A 17,236-nucleotide genomic window follows, 5' to 3' on the forward strand; every position below is an offset into this window, starting at 1 on the left:
AGACTGAGTACTTTTACACAGAGGTCCCCAGTCAAACCTCAGGGTTTTTTAATCCTAAACCAGAGAAAGCCAAACCATAGCTATGTAGGGTTGCCAAGTCCAAACCCAGAAATATCTGGGGACTTTGGGGGTGGAGCCAGGAGACACTGGGGTGGAGCTAGGGGGAAGGGGGAAATGGCGCCCGGGAGCATGGCGAGCCGCCCCGCAGCTGCCGCCTCTTCTCCGCTCGCCATGGCTGCTCCTCCGAGATGGGCTCAGGCTGAGCCCATCTTGGAGGAGCAGCCACGGCGAGTGAAGAAGAGGCGGCGCAGCGGCCTCGCCTGCTCCGCCTCTGGGGTGGAAGCGGAGGGGGGGGGTTGAGGCGGTCCGGGGGCGTGGCGAGCCGGAAGTCCGGGTCCTAGAAGGGCCCGGATTCGCGGCTCGCCATGCTCCTGGCCTGGCTCGCCTTCCCCTGTGCTGCTGCTGCCTCTTGGCTGCTCCTCTGAGATGGGCTCAGCCTGGGCCCATCTCGGAGGAGCAGCTGCGGTGGGTGGGGAGGGGGCGGCAGCGGCATGGCGGCCTCACCCGCTCCAGGATTGGGCGGCTCGCCATGCTCCCCGGCGCCGTTTCCCCCCTCCCCCCACTTCCATTTTTTGGGGGAGCAGGGGAAGAGGGTGGAAATCCTGGGGTCCCCCGCCAGGGCGGGAGGGTTGGGAAGCCTACAGCTATGTGGCCAGGAGTTCTCTAGAACAAAACACTTTTCTTTCTGGTAGTTTAAGCAAATTCCGAGGCGGGTAGGTAAGCTTTTGGCAAGTTGTCACAACCTTCCAGACAAAGAAACAAAAATCTCTTTTTTAAAACAAAAAGAATTTATTTAAACATAAGCATAAGAATTTACATTAGGAGTTGTGAACCAAAATAAGAACGTCATAAAATATACTTATCTAAACAGACTAATTAGTTCCAAGGTAGTCAAACCAACAAAGTCTATCAATAATCCATAAATGAAGCCCCTAGCATGGAATGGGTCTCAGAGTTTAGTCAAGTAGTCCCAAACGAGGGCAAAGAGAATAAAGAAAATGAATCCTTTATTCCTAGGAAACCCTCGTGGGTTAATTCTAATAACCCAATCAAAACCCAAGCTAGTCAGAATAGCACTAATGGGATACTGATAAGGGAGGCAGCAACAGATGACTCCCCTTTGTTTCCAGGACAACAATCCTCAGGTGCAACTAAGCTCAAGGCCCACACTAATAGGCCTGACCTTTAAGTTTCAATCTATAGGGCCTTGCAAAAAAAAAAAAAAAGTTTAAAAATTTACAAGCAGGCCTCAAGCCTGCCCAAATTAAAACTAAGAGGAACCATTTTAATTTGGTCTACAGCATTACAGATGTACTCACTAATAAAGCATGTAGCCTTCAACACGTCTCGTTACTCAGTACATTACATCTTGTATGGACACAGAGCAGGAAGGGTAAGGTAAGGTAAGGTAAATTTATTTTTGTATCCCGCCCTCCCTCGCCAAAGGCAGGCTCAGGGCGGCTCACAGACATGGAACAACCATGATTTCAATAAAATACAATCAATACAATACAATAAGACAAATTAAAATACAATTAAATTACCATTATAAGTTAGGATAAAATTAGATAAAACAGCTGTTATATGTTAATAATTAATAATTAATAATTAAGGTGCTACAATTCACAGTCATATATAAGATGGTTAGATGGCTAGAGGTCAGTTTAGTCGGGTTCTATCTTGAAAGCGAGCTGAAAGAGGGTGGTTTTGCAAGCCCTGCGGAACTGGTTCAGGTCCTGCAGGGCTCGCACCACCTCTGGAAGTTGATTCCACCATCGGGGGGCCATTAATGAGAAGGCTTGCTCCCTCGTTGTTTTCAATCTAGCCTCTCTTGGACCAGGGATTTTAAAAAGATTTTGAGAACTAGATCTCAGTGCTCTCTGGGGAACATATGGGGAGAGGCGGGAGTGCTGTTGGTTGGTTTTTTCTTCTCTGATGCCATGGAGAGAACACTTTCTTCAGTGAACTCTTCACTATTGTTCTGTGTTTTGGTCAGTTTGGATTTTGCAAGAAAGAGACTTTGTTTGGAATGTGTAATAATTTTATTATTACTTTCAGTCTCTGGAGGTGGAGGACTGTCAAAACACAAACGCTTTATTTTAAAAATGACTTGGTTATGGAGCTACAGATCATCAATCAGATGAACACCCCTTATATTTACTCTGGTCAAGGGACATGATGTCTTGAAATGCCTGGCTTGCTGGAAATTTATGCCTAAGGCTTGCCATGACTGACGTTTGAGGCTCAAGGCTGCACTTTGAGAGAAGGTGCTTTTGGTCTTGTTTCTCTCAAAGGCCTCAACACCGAGTCTTTCAGTATTGCTTCAGAAATTCTGATAGTTCTGAAGTTGGTGCATTAAGATTAAAGTCCATCTGCTTCGGTTCCACCCAAGTCTGCTGTCCATCATAGCAGCTCAGCAACTACATTCAAGAACACAATTCATAGACATATTGAACCAAGACCATTGGAAGCAAGCAAGGCTGAACATAAACAGACCGGTTACAAGTGCTCTTGAGTTCCAGCAAGGATCCATGATGCCAGATTTGGGGTTGATTCCAAGCATGCCATCACCACATCTGTGTTCAGTCCTGGTGACTAGGTTCTCCAGTTCCATGTCTGAGTAGAAGCTCCTTGATATGAATGTGACAGTAAGATTTATTTATTTATTTCAGTTTGCCAGGCCACCCTACTCTGCAAACTGGGCTCAGGGTGGCTTATGTCAGTCCCAGAGGTTAGGAAAAGTACAAAATTGGCTTTGAGTATGGCAGAATTGGCTTTGAGTAGGACAGAAAGTGTATGCTTCCTGTACATTTTTAAAACAGCTAATTACCAGTCCATTATGGAGCACTATCAGCATTTCCTGTGGGAAAAGACTGGCCAGTCCCTATTTAGTTACTTGAGGGCAAATGTCAGTTGCTCAAAGGAGACTTTTAATTGTTAAAAAAAAACAAATAAAGTCAGGGAAGCATCTGCTCCCCCAAATTAGCCACTGTGGTAGCTTTGCAGGGACACTCATGGCTGTGCTCCATGGGGTGCAAGATTTTTCCATATTTAGATGATTATTTAATGGTAGCAGACTCAAAAGCAAGTTATGTTTGCATTTCCACTTGATTCTGTCTACTTGATGAGACCTAATCTTAAACGTAATATGGAAAAAAAATCCAAGTGAGAGCCCATTCAAAGGATGGCAGTATGTTTCTGCCACCAGAAAGAATATCAGTCATATAATTTTTGATTGAATAAAGGTTTCAAAACTGTCTACTTCTAAAAGGCTAACCTCATTCAGAAGTTATTCATGCTCATGGCATCCACTGCTATGGTGATCCAAATTTGTGGTTTCATTTCATTTATTTATTTATTTAGCATATTTCTGTGCTGCCTCTTCAGAGACCTGCTCAAGGTAGCTTATAGATTAAAAAATACAGTATCAAACACAAGCTGTAAAAAGAACAAAACAGAAACACAAGCCACTACATATCAGCACCATAAAAAGTATCCATAAAACAAAAATGAAAGTAAAGTAGGTGCCAGATGAGCCTCAAGGGGGTGGGCATTTCAATGGTGAGATGCCATCACAGAAAATGCCCTGCCTCTAGTTACCACCTGCCTCAGGTGAGGCTAAGTTACCAATGAGACTACTTCAAACTGGTTTATCAGGGCTTACCATCCATTGCGAGATCACCAGTGCAAGAAATTCAGTGTGTACAATATTCATGTGTGGCTTTACAGAAAGCCACTCATTGAACAACAGTAACAAGTAAGTGCAACCACATTTTACTCAGGACACTTCTGGGAAATAGATCCATTCTTTCATAAATATTATGAAGATCATAGTGTAAAAGGTGAGCATGCCATGAATGTGTTGATTGTTTTTATGTTGAGACACTTTAGTCCTTTGAATGTGAAAAACAAAAATAAAGTGCAAACCTTGCGATGTGCTAGAACAGGGTATTGTGAGCTTTTATACATAAGCTGTTTCATGTGCTGGTCAGCCAATGGAGAAAATAGAGGCTTTGCTCTGTAGCTTGATTGAGCAAGCCTGGCAAAGCAAGCTGTGATGCAGAAGGAAGCAAGCAGGGCAGTCTCTTCCACTAGGGAAATTAGGCATTTGCCTAGGACACTGGCCCTGGAGGGGCACCAAATTAGGTGCCTTTTTGTATAAAAAAAATTCACTGCTGAGCACTACTTAGGAGTCCCTACTCAAGATGACGCAGAGGGTTTCTGCTGGAGCCATCTTGAGTAGGGACTCCAAGTGCCTGCCTGCACTGCAGCCCTCCCTGATTTGCTGTCTCCCCCCCTTTTCTGCTGCTTGTCTTCACTGCTGGACAGGAGAGCAGATAGGGCTGTGAAGGGGCAGCAGGAAGAGTGGGGGGCCAGCAACAGCGGGGGGAGGGGGCGACAGCAGTGGGGGGGGCGCAGTGGGCAGCAAGGCTGCCTGGGACACTGTGGGTCCTAGAGCTGACCTTGGAAGCAAGAGATGGAGAAGGAACCAGGCAACAGTGAGTTGCTCACAGGCCTGATAGGAGTCCTCTGAGGGCCTGATCTGGTCTATGGGCCACATGTCTGACACCCCTGTGCTAGAATGTTTATCCCACAAAAGAATTCATTACAATGACTATGAATCTATACTGGTATATTAAGCTGAATGGATGGCATAACAGACTTCTTTTTATTAGGGCTAAAGATTTGTTGTTGTTGTTAAGCTTCATTTTATCAGGCTAGGACAAAACAAGCCTTGGTTCAAGATGCTTATGAGCAAATTAATTAAAGCCCAAGTGCATAGTGCCCTTTGTATACAGTTGAGCCTTGTTCACCTGTAATATGCTATAAAATGGAAATGAAAAGGGTCTCTTATGTCAGGGAATTTCATGAAGGCCATTGAACTAGAAATCTACAAAGCCTGTCTTAATTATATTTCATTAGACAGGTTTCCTTTATTGATTTCCAAGTTCTGAAGTTCCCTTGCAAGTACTCTATGGCTTTTGATTGATTTGTCTCTTTCCTGAAAGATACCCAGCTTTTTAAAAAGCTTTAAACTGTTAAAGGTTTTTCAGGTGCCACTGGACTCTAACTTTAGTCAATAGTAATGACTGAAGGAATTTTCTTAAGGGAACATTGTGCACAACTGTGTTTTCAGTTTACTGTAAAATATGAAGCTTTAGAACTTTTAGTATAAACTCAGTTGTTCCAAATGGTATTAGAATGCTTATATGAAGGTGTTAATTTGAAGAAATAATAATGGTTTAAATGGTTTCCCTCCCATCTTTGATAAATGTCTGGGCTACAGCTTTGTGAATGTCCCAGTTTACCTACCACACGCATGACTTATTGAGGTGTGTTGGTTGTGATGTGGGAAGCTATGAGAGATTTCCATAATTCATGAAGCTGCTTAATTTTAAAAAGATTAAGCGGGTGCAGGTATTTTGTCTGGTGTAGATGTCTGAAGTTCATTAAATTATTTTGATTACTTCTTACCCCATATGGTCTTTGTGGCAAAAGTAGCTCAAATAGGCTTGGCTGTGAAGATTGCAACATAGATTTAAAAATAATGAAAGGACTGTAAACAGTTCTTGGCAGTGTTGAAAATCTGTTGATTTAAATTCATACAGACTGGTATGAGTGTTTTGATTTACCAATTTAGAAATAAAGATGTTAATTAGAAAATGTAGTCTATCCAGGATGAGCCGCAAGGACTTTTAAAAAAAATTAGCATATTTATTTAGGATCAGGAAAAGAAGATAAACAGCACGTTAAATCTGCAGATAATAAATCCGGAGGGAAAGTAAAAATAACATTACTTCCTAACATCAGCGTTTGCAAAGTACTTCAAGTCATTGATACTGGTTACTTAATTGTTACAAATGCATAAATTATGTGCCCTTTCTTATTAGCGCACTAGAGTGGTGGCTTTATGTAAACAATGCTTTGCTGCTCTACTGTGGCTTTGTCTATGGGGAGACATTACTGGTTTCTATCTCTTTGCTCCTCTGCTCCTTGGCAGGCTATAAAAGGAAGCTCAGGTAATACTCAAATTAATTATTTCATTTTTAATGTTCATGTCTTTTTTGACAAAGATCCCTCAAAATAAAATGCACAAATGGGTTAAAATAGATAAATTACGAAACCCTTTCTCACTTGCTTTTCCTCCTCCTTCTACCAGCTGCAGGGTGTTTTGGCCACTGAGGGAGGGAAGAGACCAACTGGCAGTTCACTGCAGCTGACTGATGAAAGGGACATGATTGTCTTATGTTCACCTTCCATTACTTATAAAATAGATGGTAGTCAGTTTAGTTTCCTTTCAGAAAGGAATAACTGGCTAGAGTTCGACCTAGCATGCCAACACAAAGGACCTCTCCTCACTACTTAGAACAAGCAGGAAGAGATATTTGTGAATGTCTGGTTCTTCTACGCTATCTGTAAACATGCATGGTTATGAATCCTTTGGTTAGTTAAACAGAAATACAGTCCTGGGTAAAAAAAATGAGTAAAAGGGAGGAATCCCTGAGGTGTGCAGGAAAATTGTAAATTGTGGGGGGACACACTCATCTGCTTTTAAAAAATCTGAGGATTAAGGTCCATATATGAATTCTCTTCTTTTGTAATCCACACAAACTGGAATTAAGATTGCCGGGAAAAATATCAACAACCTCAGATATACAGATGACACCACTCTAATGGCAGAAAGTGAAGAGGACCTAAAGAACCTCTTGTTGAGGGTGAAAGAGGAGAGCACAAAAGTAGGCTTGAAACTCAACATCAAAAAAACTAAGATCATGGCATCTGGCCCCATCACACCTTGACAAATACAAAGGGAAGACGTGGAAGTAGTGGCAGACTTCACATTTCTGGGATCCAAGATCACTGCAGATGGTGACTATAGCCATGAAATTAAGAGACATTTGCTCCTTGGTTGGACAGCTATGGAGAACCTGGGCAGTATAATAAAAAGTAAAGACATCACCCTTCCAACAAAAGTCCATATAGTCAAAGTGATGGTATTCCCAGTAGTAATGTATGGCTGTGAGAGCTGGCCCATAAGGAAAACCGAGCGCAGAAGAATAGATGCTTTTGAGATGTGGTGCTGGAGAAGAATCTTGAGAGTCCCTTGAAGATCAAATTAGTCAGTCCTAAGGGAAATCAATCCTGATTGTTCTGTGGAAGGACAGATGCTGAAGCTGAAGCTCAAATACTTTGGCTACCAAATGAGAAGGGAGCACTCACTGGAGAAGATCCTGATGCTGGGAAAGACAGAAGGTAAAAGACAGAAGGTACAGTCTGTTTGGCTACCTCAGTATTCTACTGGACTATTATATGAGTCCAGTATAGGGTTGCCAGGTCCTGCCTCCTCCTCAGTGGGGGACTTTGGGAGGGGGTGGGGATGTCTCCAACATGATGATGTCACTCAGAAGTGATGTCATCACATTGGGGATGTGCCTGAAACCCAAGTAGCAAATTCGCTGCTTGGAATTCAGGCACCCCCCGCCCTCAAGGGTTCCTTGGGATTCAGGCGCATCTCCCTTCGGAGATGGTCCCTTTAAATGCTTTTGGAGAATGGGAGCTGTGCATGCACTGAATCACCTGAATCCTGTGCCTTCGATTACACCACTGAAGGCCTGCAATCCTTCTTTTTGAGGAAAATACAGGGATTACCCAATTGTGTTCCTTATGCTGCAATTTGCATGGAAACTGGACTGTTGCTGCTGGAAACTCGCGCCTGGCTTTTGACCTTTAAGTTTTGGCTGCGTTTTTTATTTAACTCTGATCAGAACTCTTTCACCTTTTTGATGCTGATGGACCATCATGCATCCAAATGATCTTGATCCAAAAGAAAATCACATCCATAGGAATTTCCTTGGATGCATTTTACCTATCCTCTGCTCCTGCGGTATTTCAATCCATCAAACGCAGATTACTAGACATCCAGTTGCAACGTCTAACTGAGGCAGCTCGGAAAACTTGCTCCCCGAGCTATCTGGGTCTATCCCAGACTCCTGGGCTTTTAGCTCCCTATTTCCTCTTTTTAACTGATCCTCACCAAAGAAGAACACTCATGCTGGCTAGATTTAATGCACTACCATCGGCCATCCTCTCCGGAAGATACCACAGAATCCCCCGCAATCTTAGACGATGCCCTTGTAGCCAAGGAGTCATCAAAATGGTCCCTCATGTTCTTCTGGACTGCCCTTTCTATAGCAGCCCACGAGCAAAATACCTAGATGCTCTGCTCTCTGACCATCAAGGCCTTTCTGATAATGCCAAGGTCCGCTTTTTACTCCATGGGAAAGACAACTTTGTCACTACTCATGTTGCTTGTTTTTTACAGGTTGCGATCCAAATCAGAGAGGCTTTTACTCATGCATAGCCCACAGCTATTTTATGTCATTTAACTTTTGCTGGTTTTATATTATATAATTTTTATTATATTCTATAGTGTCACTGCTGGTTTTAAAGTATACTGTATTCTTATATTAATGCCAATAAAGGTCTATAATGATGAGAATCACTTGAATCCCAAGTGGTGAATTCACCACTTGGAGTGCAGGTATGCAGCTGGCAGTCACTCCTCCCCTTCCCCTCCTGCCAGATTTAAAGGGCCATCCAGCTGATCGGTGGGCGACATGCTCCTTCTGATCAACTGGAGGGCCCTTTAAATCTGGCAGGAGGAATGGGTGAGGGGTGGCCATGGGTGGCCACTGTTGGGGATGGGGCTTCCCCTGCCAACCAGCAGGGGTCAGGGGTCCCTCACCTCCACCTGGAGACTGGCATCTCTAGAGCACCCTGGAGATTTTCAGGGTATGGGTTTTTGAGAGTCAAATCTTCCTTTGTCAGATACAAATTGGAATGGAAATACCTCTTATATCCCAGTCAGAAGCTGAGATGGATGTTGCAAAGAAGAAACTCAGTATGCAGAGGTACAATGTACATTGTAACCAGCTTGATTAGAGCAGAGGGAAAAGACTTGTGGGGGCAGAAAATTAGCATCTGTAGTGAGATAAGAATCCTGTGTCCCTATTCAGCCATCAAGTACATTGTTCTGAATTTGTGTATGAACTCAAATCCAGCAATTTCACATTGAAGCTTCTTTGTTTGAAGACTACCAGTCTTAGGTCAGCAGTAGAATGACCAGCAAGATTAAAAGGTTTTCTAGTGTTTTTTTAATGCTGTGGTTTTTAATGACGGATTTAAAAGAGCCAGTTTGGTGTGTGGATTCTTATCTGGGAGAAGCAGGTTTGATTCCCCACTCCTCCACTTGCAGCTGCTGGAATGGCCTTGGGTCAGCCATAGCTCTGGCAGAGGTTGTCCTTGAAAGGGCAGCTGCTGTGAGAGCCCTCTCAGCCCCACCCACCTTACAGGGTGTCTGTTGTGTGGGGAGAAGATATAGGAGATTGTAAGCCACTCTGAGTCCCTGATTCAGAGAGAAGGGCGGAGGTATAAATTTACAATTCTTCTTCTGTTCTTCTTTACTGCAGGTTGATGTTTTGAACCAGCTTGTCTCTGCTGAATGGACCTGATAACTGGTGTCTAGTGTTGTTAGACTGAGGACAGCCTGGGAATCCACAACCAAAGGGGGATGTTACATTGGAGAGCCATTCAAAATCTTAAGCAGACCTGGCGGGAGGGGGGGGAGGAGTTTGCAATGCCCAGCCATTTCATGTTTTCCTATCCTCAGAGCATTTTATATTTTTAGTTTCTGCTGCGATCCTTGTGTTTTTTCTTAATTTTTATTTAAAAAATTGCATTGCCAAATCCCACTATTTCCCCACTTTTCCATTTTAAGCAAAATATTGTAAGATTTTGAAGCAAGCTTGTATTTTAATCAAATAAAATATGTCATTGTGTTTGTCTGTGTCTTTTATAAAATTTATATCTCCGCTACCTGACATTACATTTTTTGACATGCATGGCCCAGCCTCGCAAAGTCCCATTTATGTCAAATCTGGTCCTCATAACAAATGAGTTCAACACTTCCAGTATAGGGTCTGAGAATAGAATCCATGTGCCCAGACAACCCTACAGTGAGGATGCCTATGCCTGAGACAATAGGACATCCTGGGTTTCTGGGCTTGTGTGATCTGGACAGAAGAGAGAAGATACTTGGTTGAAGTTCTTGTGATGTATCCAACAGATCCATTCCTGTCGATGTGCAATTCTTCATAATCCTGTTTAGTCCTTTTTGGTATTCCTGAGTGGGGTCTGAGGACAGTTGTTCATAAGAAGTTGCATTGGAGAGCTGTCTACCTTATGATTATGCTGAGACAGTCTACTTAATTCTGCTGTACACATGGAGCAGGTCACACATGGTTGCAGGTCTGCTGGATGAGAAGGACTTACTATGAAGCCACAGTATTGCAGTTCAGATGCAGTCATGTCGCTACAGGCCTCATTGTAACTAACTGGTCAATTTGAAATGCCAGACGCAGCCTGCATCAAATGGGAACTGACTGAAATGAAAAGAGATGAGAGAATTCAGTGGACTGTTTGTATGGCTGGAGAAAAGGAGGATTTACTTCCCATCTCCCACTTACCACTGCACTGCACTGAGCACAGGAGAATTGCATATAGTTATCCACTGATGTACTTTTAATTGTGTTTTTCCTTGTGCATATTTGCTTGTGTTTAATATTAGAATTCTGCATTTAGATTTATATAAGGAGCCCTTAGTGTTAAATTCAGATTTCTTTTTCCCCCCTGCCTGTGGTTTTAGTTGACATTTGAATGTAGATTGCGTGTTCTGCACTCTAATAGGCCTGTAAATGAAACCTGATGCGTCGAGCAATATGCAGGCAAAATGAGATGGAACAACATTCCGAAATCTCATCCATGGCTGCTTTCTCTTCTGCTTTATGTCAGTCTGTACCTGTATTAAAGTGGAAATGAATCAGGGAAGAGTTTTTGACCTCTCCTGTTTCGTTCTTTGCGTTCTGCCTCTGTTTGCTTGGATATCATTATTCTCCGCCTGTTTTGCATGCAATTTTGGGTGACACAGCTTAGAGGTGGAGTCAGGTTCTAAGTAAAACTGGTATCTTTTCCTCTCTATCTCTCTTTTCATGTCCCAGCATGCAAACTTTTTCAAAAAGGCAACAATGGAGTAATTCCTTAAAGTTTATTGTGGAACTGCTAGTGGTAAAGAAGGGACAGAGCTGGAGTCCAGTGTGTTACACTAATTATAAAGCAGCTTTAGGCTTCGATGGGAAGGCAAATTTGGTGGTGAGAGAAATATAAACTCTTTTTCATTTTTTTTGCAAGAAGAAACTTGAGAGGTTGACTTTGCATGTAGAAATGATAAATGTGATTGCTATAAATAATTTTCTTAGAACAGGCAGGTTGGAGCAGAATGACAGCACTTGGGAGGTAAGATAATAGTTGCCTAATTAGGATGTGGAACAAAGATCTAATTAAAAAGAGAATAACTGAAGATCTTGTCTAACTTAAATGGACTCTGCATTCCGTTTTTCTGTTATTTGTATAAAAATAGACACTTGAGCCAGAGGAAAGATTTAAAGGTTATATGTTAAGCTTCTCATGAAATTATCTCCATTGTATGAAAGTGTGTCATCATACTTCTAGGTGCCTTATGTAAGAGAGAGCCAGTTTGGTACAGTGGTTAAGTGCATGGACTCTTATCTGAGGGGACCAGGTTTGATTTCACATTCCTCCACACACAACTGCTGGAGTAACCTTGGGTCAGTTATAACTCTCTCAGAGCTGTTCTCTCAAGATCTGTTTCTGTCAGAGCTCTCTCAGCCCCACCTACCTCACATTGTTTCTGTTATAGGGACAGAAAAGGAAAGGAGATTGTAAGATGCTCTGAGACTCTGAGTGAAGGGCGGGATATAAATCCAATTCCTTCTCTTCTTCTAAAGTAAAACTAAATTATGTTCAGGAGGCTGCCGAGGGAATGAAAGTTTAAAGTTTATTCATGGCCAGAACAATCAATTAACAGTTAAGATACTGCAAATTGATAGATAGTAAGAAAAACTATGAATAAAAGTAAGAATAAGGTAAGAATAAACATAAAGCAGCTATAAAATATAGTTTTAAAAGTCTTAAAAGACAAACAGTTAACAATAAGATGACTGGCATTTGTCTAAATTATTATAGATTTTCTAATTTTTAAAGCAAGCCAACTGTATCTAGCCACTGTATATGTTACCTCTGATTGCCTATCCTCAAGGAGATTGTTCAATATACAATTGTTCAATATACAAACTCTTTGCCTACTAGCAAGTGGTGAGGGCTTGGGGACTGGAAGAGATTTACAGAGATTATTATTGGCCTTACAGGCAAGCATGTCATGCTCTATCTAGGCTTCCCAACCCTCCCGCCCTGGCGGGGGACCCCCGAATTTTCAGCCTCCTCCCCCGCTCTTAAAAAATCTGGGGGCGGGGGGAGAGAGAACATACCTGTAGGCATCATGTTGTTTTACAGCTTGAGATCCGTTTTTAAGGCTGCACAAGAAACAGGAACGGCCCTTTAAGGCTGCACAGGAAACAGGAAACAGGAACAGCCCCTCCCTTTCTTTTCCTGTGCAGCCTTACTTTCGTTTTCACAGCGAGCAAATTCTGCTGGAAGAAGACCAAGTACGGTAAGTATTTGTGTGTGTGTGTGTGAGAGAGAGAGGGGGGGCAGGGAGGGGGATTCCCTGGTATGGAGGCCCTCCCCCCCTTTAGAAAGCGTGGGGGCTGGAGGGAAATGTCTACTAGGCACTCTATTATTCCCTATGGAGAACGATTCCCATAGAGAATAATAGGGAATTGATCCATGGGTATTGGGGGCTCTGGGGGGGCTATTTTTTAAGGTAGAGGCACCAGATTTTTAGTATAGCAGCTAGTGCTCTCCCCAAAGTACCCCCCAAGTTTCAAAAATGTTGGACTAGAGGGTCCAATTCTATGAGCCCCCAAAGATGGTGCCCCTATCCTTAATTATTTCCTATGGAAGAAAGGCATTTAAAAAGGTGTGCTGTCCCTTTAAATGTGATGGCCAGAACTCCCTTGGAGTTCAATTATGCTTGTCACATCCTTGTTCCTGGCTCCACCCCCAAAGTCTCCTGGCTCCACCCCCAAAGTCCCCAGATTTTTCTTTAATTGGACTTGGCAACCCTAGCTCTAACCTTTGTTACAACATAGGTATATTCATTCTTCAAAAGGAAATTTCTTATACTTTCTTATATAACTGCAAAGGGAAGAGTGTCAGAAGAAGAAGAAGACTGCAGATTTATACCTCACCCTTCTCTCTGAATCAGAGACTCAGAGTGACTTACAATCTCCTATATCTTCTCCCCACACAATAGACACCCTGTGAGGTGGATGCGGCTGCGAGGGCTCTCACAGCAGCTGCCCTTTCAAGGACAACCTCTGTCAGAGCTATGGCTAACTCAAGGCCATTCCAGCAGCTGCAAGTGGAGGAGTGGGGAATCAAACCTGTTTCTCCCAGATTCCACACACTTAACCACTACACCAAACTGGCTCAACGCATAAGAGTAAACATTTGCCTATATTAAAGATTTGACAGATGATAAAAGTAGGACATAGGATTTGATCTATTTATGGAATCAAGAAAAGAATGCCATTTCTCTGTTCTGCCTATGTCATTTTGTCTGGTGATATCGTAATCCTCTGATTTTCCAGATCTCTAGCTTTATCATGGGCAAGAGAACGCAGGTATTGTTTTATAAAGCTAAAATAAGGTAGTTTTTCCTCTATGGCCTTAAGCCATGAGGATACAAAAGTGTCTTGTAGTATTAAATGTGTCAGCCCCTTAGATTAAAAAAAAAAAAAAACCCAACTAATTTTAGAGGCTGCTGAGGGGCTAGCCATCCAAGCTTTTGCAATAAGGTTAAAATGGCAAATATTCTAAAATTATTTTGATATTTAATATATACTTCCAGTGCATGAACAGTGGAGAACTGTTCCCCTTCCCTCATTCAATTTTTGTGCCTGCAAACAAACATAATCTCATTATCGGCACTGCTGGTCGAGCACAGTATCAGTAGAAAGCAACTTCAGCGTTCTGTTGCTTTGAATGAAAGAAGGATCTCAGACCTGAGGTGATGAAGGGCTATAGATCAGAGGTACACATATGATTTGCAGGCAAAGAGTCTCCATTGCAGCCCCTAGCATCTTGAGTTCAAAGGACTCCATAGGCATTCAAGAGAGTTGGGGACTAGGGAAAAACATCCTAAATCAGAAGAGCTGCTACCAATTAAGGTGGAGATTATTTAGATGCATCATTGGTTGATGTTACATAAACATGTAGAAAAAGCCTCACAGAACATGTTTTCCTGTCCTAAAAATCTTGTACTATTTCAGTGTTCTCAGTTATTCTGTTCCTTCCACTATGATCCCAAAGCACATTAGGAATGCTTCTTTCAGCAACTTCATGTGGGATTCGGGTATAGAAAACATGGCTAAGAACATGATCTGAAGGCACATGATCCAGTTTAGAGCTCAGTCTAAAGAGGTCTAGCTACTCAAATGGTCTCCTTGGTGAAGAACTGCTTTTGAATCCTCTGCAAGCTGCTCATAAGCTTTTGGATTAAAAGAAAGCATAAAACATTCCATTTTGAATGTGGGAAAGATTACCAAATTGATGTTCTACATTGTTCTTGTGTAATAAATAACTTCATGCACCCTCATGTGGCTGGATTGATATGTCACCATAAACCAGAAAACATACATTTGTTGTTATTTTACAGGATTTAACTGGATATCAATTTTACCACATGGGGGATAGAATTCAGAAGCAATCCTCACCATAGATGATAACTATGTCATAGAATCATAGAGTTGGAAGGGACCTCCAGGGTCACTCTGTAGTTATATGTTCCTGTCCAGATGGTTTTATTTGATTTGATTTACTTAAGGTATTTCTGTCAATCGAGTGCATTGTAATCCAGGTTTTCTTCCAAGGAGGTAAAAAATATACATGGTTCTACTTCCCATATTTTGTCTTCATAATAATCCTATGAGGTAGGCAGACAAAGCAGCTTTTTAAAAAGCCAACAACAGCAGAAACAACAAAAACCTTAGAAAGTCCCCATGGAATGTAAATAAAACATAGTGTTTGTAACCAATAAATAGTAAATACAAAAAAGAAAGAAAAAACCTTAGAAAGAAATGTTTTTGCTAGGGTAAACTAATGTGGACAATCAATCAATACTAGGGAAGTTGGTGGAATCCATAATTAAAGATAGAATTAAGAATTGATTAATCAAAATAATTGAGGAAGAATCAGCATGGATTTTATATGGAATGATCTTGCTTCACTAACCTTTTAGAATTCTCTGAGGGGGTGAACAAACATATGGACAAGGGTGACCCAGTAGATGTTCAAAAAGCTTTTGATAAAGTCCCTCATCAAAGGCTTTTAAGTAAACTCAGCAGTCATGGGATAAGAGGACAAGCCCTCTTGTAGATTAAAAACTGGTTAATTAACAGGAAACAGAGGAGTATAAATGGGCAGTTTTCACAGTGGAAGGTGGTAAGCAGTGGGGTACTGCAGGGCTTGGTACTAGGTCTGGTGCTTTTTAACTTGTTCATGAATGATTTGGAGATGGGAGTAAGCAATAAAGTGGTTAAGTTTGCAGATAACAGTAAGTTGTTCAGGGCAGCTAGTACTGTGAGGTGTTCCAGAGGGATCTGTTGAGGCTGGGTGGGTGGGTGTCAACATGACAAATAGGTTTCAGCATGGATAAGTGCAAAGTTATGCACATTGGAGCAAAAAATCCTAACTATAAATATACATTCATGGGGTCCAAACTGGTGGTTAAAAAAAAAGAAAGGTAATGGTAGTCCCCTGTGCAAGCACCAGTCATTTCCGACTCTGGGATGATGTCGCATCATGACATTTTCATGGCAGACTTTTTATGGGGTGATTTGCCATTGCCTTCCCCAGTCATCTACACTTTACCCCCAGCAAGCTGGGTACTCATTTTTCTGACCTCGGAAGGATGGAAGGCTGAGTCAACCTTGAGCTGGCTACCTGAACCCAGCTTCCTCCAGGATTGAACTCAGGTCATGAGCAGAGCTTGGACTGCAGTACTACAGCTTACCACTTTGTGCCAGGGGCTGGTGGTAACCAGGACTTTTTTTGAGCAGGGACCCACAGGAATGCAGTTCCAGCTGACTTGGCATCAGGGGATGTGGCCTAATATGCAAATGAGTTGCAGCTGAGCTTTTTCTTCAAAAAAGCCCAGTGGGAATCAAAGGAGAGATGCCAGAAGATTGGAGGTGGGCAAATGTTGTCCCCATCTTCAAGAAGGGGAAAAAGGAGGATCTGCGTAACTACCGACCCATCAGCTTGACGTCTATACTTAGAAAAGTTTTAGAACAAATAATCAAACAGTAAGTCATGGAACATTTAGAAAGGATGGCTTTGATTACTAAGAGCCAGCATGGGTTCTCAAGAACAAATCATGTCAGACTAACCTGATCTCTTTTTTTTTGAGAAAGTGACTACTTTGCTGGATCAGGGGAATGCTGTAGACATCGTTTATCTTGATTTCAGTAAGGCTTTTGATAAGGTTCCACATATGGTCTTTGTTGACAAATTGGTAAAAAGGGGTTTGGATCCTGTTACTGTTAGGTGGCTCTGTAACTCGTTGACAGATCACACCCAAAGAGTGCTTGTGAATGGTTCCTCATCCTCTTGGAGAAGAGTGACAAGTGGAGTGCCTTAAGGATCTGTCCTGGGACCTGTTTTGTTCAACATCTTTATCAATTATTTGGATGAAGGAATAGAGGAAATGCTTATTAAATTTGCCGAAGAGACTAAATTGGGAGGGGTTGCAAATACAGTAGAAGACAGAAACAGGATACAGGATGACCTTGACAGGCTGGAAAACTGAACTAAAACCAATAAAATGAATTTTAACAGGGAGAAATGTAAAGTGCTGCATTTAGGTAGGAAAAACCCCATGCATGGTTATAGGATGGGGGAGACTTGTTTTAGCAGTAGTATGTGCGAAAAGGATCTAGGGGTGTTAGTGGATCATATGCTGAACATGAGTCAACAGTGTGATGTGGTTGCTGAAAAGGCAAATGCAATTTTGGGCTGTATCAACAGAAGTATAGCGTCCAGATCACATGAAGTGATGGTATCGCTTTACTCTGCTCTGGTAAGACCTCACCTGGAGTATTGTGTTCAGTCTTGGGTACCACATTTTAAGAAGGATATA

This window comes from Heteronotia binoei, chromosome 8 (genome assembly GCF_032191835.1).
Source record: "Heteronotia binoei isolate CCM8104 ecotype False Entrance Well chromosome 8, APGP_CSIRO_Hbin_v1, whole genome shotgun sequence".
NCBI lineage: Eukaryota > Metazoa > Chordata > Lepidosauria > Squamata > Gekkonidae > Heteronotia > Heteronotia binoei.